Source organism: Cebus imitator, unplaced genomic scaffold (assembly GCF_001604975.1).
Source record: "Cebus imitator isolate Cc_AM_T3 unplaced genomic scaffold, Cebus_imitator-1.0 Scaffold385, whole genome shotgun sequence".
Lineage (NCBI taxonomy): Eukaryota > Metazoa > Chordata > Mammalia > Primates > Cebidae > Cebus > Cebus imitator.
Genome location: NW_016107700.1, coordinates 2593539 through 2599538, shown reverse-complemented (window position 1 = coordinate 2599538; position 6000 = coordinate 2593539). Strand labels below are relative to the sequence as shown.

Genomic DNA, 6000 nt, shown 5'->3' with positions numbered 1-6000 from the left:
TTTTTGAGACTGAGTGCCTGGCTCTGTCACCCAGGCTGGAGTGCAATGGCGCCATTACGGCCCATTGCAACCTTTGCCTGCCAGGATCAAGCAATTCTCCAGCCTCAGCCTCCAGAGTAGCTGGGACTACAAGCATGTGCCACCATGCCCGGCTAATTGTTTGTATTTTTAGTAGAGATGGGGTTTCACCATGCTGGCCAGGCTGGTCTCAAATTCCTGACCTCATGATCAGCCTCCCAAAGTGCCGGGATTTCAGGTGTGAGCCACCACGCCCAGCCTTAATTTTTAATTTTTATAGAAGTAGGGTCTCATTATGTTGCCTAGGCTGGTCTTGAACTCCTGAGCTCAAGTGATCCTCCTGCCTTGACCTCCCAGTGTGCTGGGATTACAGGCATGAACCTCCATGCCTGGCCCCACTATTTATGGGTATGCATATTGCAATTGAATTAACTCGGGGAGGGGGCTAAATTGTTAGGAGAAGCGCTAGGATAGGTGGAATAAAGAAGGTTAGGAAGTAGAGTTTGATTAGGCCTTTTTGAATTGATGTGGTTGTAGCTATTGAAGTTTGTATCTGTATTGTTGTTTTTGGTATAGATTTTTCAACACTAAACATTCCCTTACCATATGACCTAGAAATTTTCCTATTTGGCATTTATCCCAGATAAATGAAAACTTATGTCCACTGGAAAGTCTGTACATGATTTTTCATAACAGTGTTATTAGTAATAGCCAAAACCTGGAAACAACCAAAATGTCCATCAAATCGATGAATGGCTAAATAAACCAGGATATGGCGTCTATGGCTGTACCACCCTGAATGTGCCCGATCTCTTCTGATCTTGTGGGACTATTGGGTGCTGTAGTCTTTTGGCCTCCTTCTCTCTCCCTCTTTCCCCCTTTTGTCGCCGTGCTTTTCAACCGCCCTCTGCCTCTGCTCCCCCTTTTCTGCCACCTGCACCCCTGCTGCAGCCTGGGACCTTCTCATGGGGGTTCACCACTGCAGCCCCTGGGGCCACTGCCAGCAGGTACAGCCATACCCCCCTGAACGCACCTGATCTTGTCAGATCTCAGAAGCTAAGCAGGGTCTGGCCTGGTTAGTACTTGGATGGGAGACTGCATGGGAATACTAGGTGTTGTAGGCTTTTGGCTTCCACTCCTTCCCACTTTCCCCCTTTTGTTGCTAGGCTTCCCAATCGCCCCCTGATGCTGCTCCCCCTTATCTGCCTACCTGCGCCCCCAGTGCAGCCTAAGACTTCCTCGCGGCGGTCTGCCACTGCAGCACTGCCAGGCAGCAGCATCCCACCTCTTAAAAATAAATAAATAAATAAACTGTGGTATATCCATATCACATATAGAAAGTAAAATGCGAGTCCCCAAAAGACATGTACATATCTTAACTCCTGAACCTGTGAATGTGACCTTATTCAAAAATAGGGCCTTTGCAGTGCTCATTAAGGATCTCGAGATGAGATTATCCTAGATTATCTGGGTGGGCCCTAAATCCAATGACAAGTGTCTTTTTTTTGCCCAAGCAATCAATTATCCTGTCTCGGCCTCCCTAGTTGCTGGGACCAGAGGCATGTGCCACCACACCTGGCTGATTTTTTTTTTTTTTTTTTTTTTTTTTTTTTACAGATTTTTTTTTTTTTTTTTTTTTTTTTTTTGAGACAGAATCTCTCTCTGTCATCCAGGCTGGAGGGCAGTGGTGCTATCTGGGCTCACTGCAACCTCAGCTCCTTGGTTTAAGCAATTCTCATGCCTCAACCTCCTGAGTAGCTGAGATTACAGGTGTTTACTACTATGCTTGGCTAATTTTTTGTATTTTTAGTAAAGACGAGGTTTCACCATGTTGGCCAGGCTGGTCTTGAACTCCTGACCTTGTGATCCACTCACCTCGAACTCCCAAAGTGCTGGGATATGAATATGTTCTATGTTTCATTGGTGAATATAATCCCAAAACTCATCTAACTAGACCCTTAATTGCCCCCAAAAGTTCTTGTGTATAAATTATACCTCTGTAAAAAAAATTTTTTTAGGCCAGACGCAGTGGCGCACCCCTGTAACCCCAGCACTTTGGGAGGCCGAGGTGGGTGGATCACCTAAGCTCAGGAGTTTGAGACCAGCCTGACTAACATGGTAAAACCCCATCTCTACTAAATTAAAAAAATTAGCCAGGCATGCTGGTGAATGCCTGTAATCCCAGCTACTCAGGAGGCTGAGGCAGGAGAATCACTTGAACCTGGGAAGTGGAGGTTGCAGTGAGCCGAGATCATGCCATTGTACTTCAGCCTGGGCAATAGAAGCCAAACTCCGTCTCAAAGCAACAACAACAAAAATGTATATGAAAATTAGCTGGGCGTGGTGGCAGGCGCGTGGAATCCCAGCTTATCAGGAGGCTGAGGCAGGAGAATCGCTTGAACCCGGGAGGCGTAGGTTGCGGTGAACTGAGATCGCATCACTACACCCTAGCCTGGGCGACAGAGCAAGACTGTGTCTCAAAAAAAATGCTTTTAGTTAAAATAAATAAATAAATAAAAATATGAGGAACAAACAAGATGTATCAGTTTTCAGCTGAGTTTTTCTAAGGCAACCACTAGAATATTCTACCTTTTGCTACCTTATACTTTATCAATTCATATACATTCCTGAGCACTGCAATGCAAGGATTCCATCACCTCCCCAACATCTGACATGGAATAGAAGCAGGTAAATGTTTACTAAATGAAGGTATGCAGCGGGCTTTTGGAGAGGAGATAGACTCTGGCCACCAGCCTAATGGAATAGACTGTCTCTTGCAAACGTATCTGAGCAGTTCCCTCATTTTGTGATCCAAAGAGTAAACACATACAACCAGCCAATCTTCGGTTATATTCCTGCTATCCTAGAGAGTAAGTGCTCCAGGACACCAGAGTAAGAAGTCTGGACGGGGGCAATTCTCTTTGTCTAATGTGGATTATTGTTTATGTTCCTATCTTGTTTCCCTATTAGACTGTGAGCTGGAGGGCCGCACTTTTCTGTGTTGTTCTAACCCTCTCAGTCCTTACAGTTCACTGCACCCAGCGGCCAGTCAGGAATCTTTGCCACTGATGAGCTGTAATGCCATATGTTCAGGGGAATACATCACTATTTATGACATGAAGGAGAACTTTCAAATTTAAGAAGAGATTGTTGTGCATGCTGAAGACAGTAGGTATTATAAAATCCTTAAATGGGAGCCTTTCCCACTCCAGAACAACCTACTTAGCATTAGATAAATTTACTATTTAAAGTAGCCAAAGATGACCTCTAGAACTAGAACCTAAAGAAATAATAGCAAATGCATGTAGAGACAAAAAAACTAAAAGAAGCCTTCGTAACAAAATGCATTTAGAAGTTTTGTTGCAGCATTTTTTGTTTGTTTGTTTTGGGATAGGGTCTCACTCTGTCACCTAGGCTGGAGTGCAGTGTTGCGATTTCAGCTCACTGCAACCTCTGCCTCCTGTGTTTAAGCAATTCTCCTGCCTCAGCTTCCTGAGTAGCTGGGATTACAGGCACATGCAACCATGCCCTGCTAATTTATGTTATTTTATTTATTTATTGTTTTGTTCAGGCACAGTGGCTCACACCTATAATCCTGGCCCTCTGGGAGGACGAGGCAGACAGATCATTTGAGGTCAGGAGTTCGAGACCAGGCTGGCCAACATGGTGAAACCCCGTCTCTACTAAAAATACAAAAATTAACCGGGCATGGTGGCAGATGCCTATAATCTCAGCTACTCATGAGGCTGAGGCATGAGAATTGCTTGAACCCCCAGGGGGTGGAGGTTGCAGTGAGCCAAAATCATGCCGCTGCACTTCAGCCTGGGCAACAGAGCAAGATTCTGTCTCAAAAAAAAAGAGACCTGCTGCGATTTCTGGTCCAGGCCCTCTTTGTCTCTGGTCCTCTGGTCTACAATTGGGAAACCGGAGAGAAAGCGGAGTTCCTTGTGCAGTGGAAGCAGGATCTGAGGCCCCACAGCTGCCTTCCCTTTAATTACAAACACTATAATGATAACCAGCATCACTGCATTTCATGTCACAAGGGGACTTAGCATGTCTCTTGCTCAGAGCCCTTTTGTGGTTTCCCAATTACAGTTAGAATAATTCCCCAACTGCTTTGTACAAGGCCTCCCAGGATTTAGCTCCTACCTTTTTCTCCAGCCAGGCTCACCTTCTCCTACTCTACTCACTTAACCCTCGCTCCTTTCTGTCCTGCTGGTTCTTTTCAAATGCGCAAAACTGAATCCTGTTTTTTCCACTCCTGCCTTGGTGCTTTGGCACTTGCTACTTTCTTTGCTTGAAACACTCTTCCTCCCTGTTCAATACCAAAGCTACTAGCCACACTAGCTACTCTGAATTGAGGTGTGCCAGAAGTCAGAAATGCACACCAGATTTTTTTGTTGTTGTTTTTTGAGACGGTCTTGATCTGTTGTCCAGGCGTCCAGGCTGGAGTGCAGTGGTGAGATCTCAGCTCACTGCAACCTCCGCCTTCTGGGTTCCAGCCATTCTCATGCCTCAGCCTCCCAAGTAGCTGGGATTATAGGTGTGTACCAACATACCCGGCTAATTTTTGTATTTATAGTAGAGACGGGGTTTCGCCATGTTGGCCAGGCTGGTCTGGAACTCCTGACCTCAAGCAATCCGCCCCTTTGGACTCCCAAAGTGCTGGGATTACAGGTATAAGCCACTGCACCTGGCCAAAATGCACACCAGATTTTGAGAGTTTTGTTCACAGAAAAGAACTTAAATTTTTAAAATATTGGTTACATTCTGAGATGATAATATTTTGGATATGTTGGACACATAGGGTTGCTGTGAGGACTGAATATGCTGAGAATTCTTTTTTTTGAGAAGGAGTGTCGCTCTGTCGCCCAGGCTGGAGTTCAGTGGTGTGATCTCAGCTCACTGCAACCTCCACCTCTTGGGTTCAAGCCATTCTCCTGCCTCAGCCTCCAGAGTAGCTGGGAATACAGGCATGCCCGGCTAAATTTTTGTATTTTTAGTAGAGACGGGGTTTCACCATGTTAGCCAGGCTGGTCTCGATCTCCTGACCTCGTGATTTGCCTGCCTTGGCCTCCTAAAGTGCTGTGAACCACCGTGCCCAGCCCTAAGAAATTTAAAATTACACATGTGGGCTGGTCACTGTGGCTCATGCCTGTAATCCCAGCATTTTGGGAGGTCACGGGTAGATCACTTGAGGTCAGGAGTTCGAGACCAGTATGACCAACATGGTAAAACCCCGTCTCTACTGAAAACAAAAAATTAACCGGGCGTGGTTAATTGCAGGTGCCTATAATCCCAGTTACTCAGGAGGCTGAGGCAGGAGAATCATTTGAACCTGGGAGGCAGAAGTTGCAGTGAGCTGAGATCACACCACTGCACTACAGCCTGGGCAACACAGAGAGATTCCATCTCAAAAAATAATAATAATAAAAATAAAATAAAATAAAATTACACATGTGACTCATATTGTATTTCTACAGGACAGCACCATTCTACATGTTCACAGGGTTGCTGCTTTTCCTATGTTCAGGTGTCTGCTCAAATATCACCTCCTCGGTGTGGCATTCTCAGACCACACTATCTTATTATTATTTTTTTTTGAAGAGGGGGTTTCACCATGTTGGTCAGGCTGGTCTCGAACTCCTGACCTCAGGTGATCCGCCCGCCTTAGCCTCCAAAGTGTTTGGATTACAGGCGTGAGCCACCACACCCAGCCACAGTATCTTATTTAAAATAGTAGCTCTGGGCCAGGCATCGTGGCTCATGCCTGTAATCCCAGCACTTTGGGAGGCCAAGGCGGGTGGATCACCAGAAGTCAGGAGTTTGAGACCAGCTTGACCAACATGGTGAAACCCCATCTCTACTAAAAATACAAAAATTAGCTGGGCACGGTGGTGGGTGCCTGTACTCTGAGCTGCTTGGGAGGCTGAGGCAGGAAAATCACTTGAACCAGGGAGGTGGAGGTTGCAGTGAGCCAAG

The 6000-nt window shown here is 45.9% G+C and overlaps 1 long non-coding RNA gene and 1 pseudogene across 1 annotated transcript in view; one reads left to right on the top strand and one right to left on the bottom strand.

Moving 5' to 3' along the window:
* Positions 1 to 6000, bottom strand: part of LOC108288861 — a 33576-nt gene that overhangs the window by 20151 nt on the left and 7425 nt on the right. Inside the window, exon 2 of the long non-coding RNA XR_001818873.2 lies at positions 418 to 555. This is a non-coding gene — a long non-coding RNA (uncharacterized LOC108288861). The remainder of the gene's footprint in view (positions 1 to 417; positions 556 to 6000) is intronic.
* LOC119468139 lies at positions 1024 to 1142 on the top strand (annotated as a pseudogene).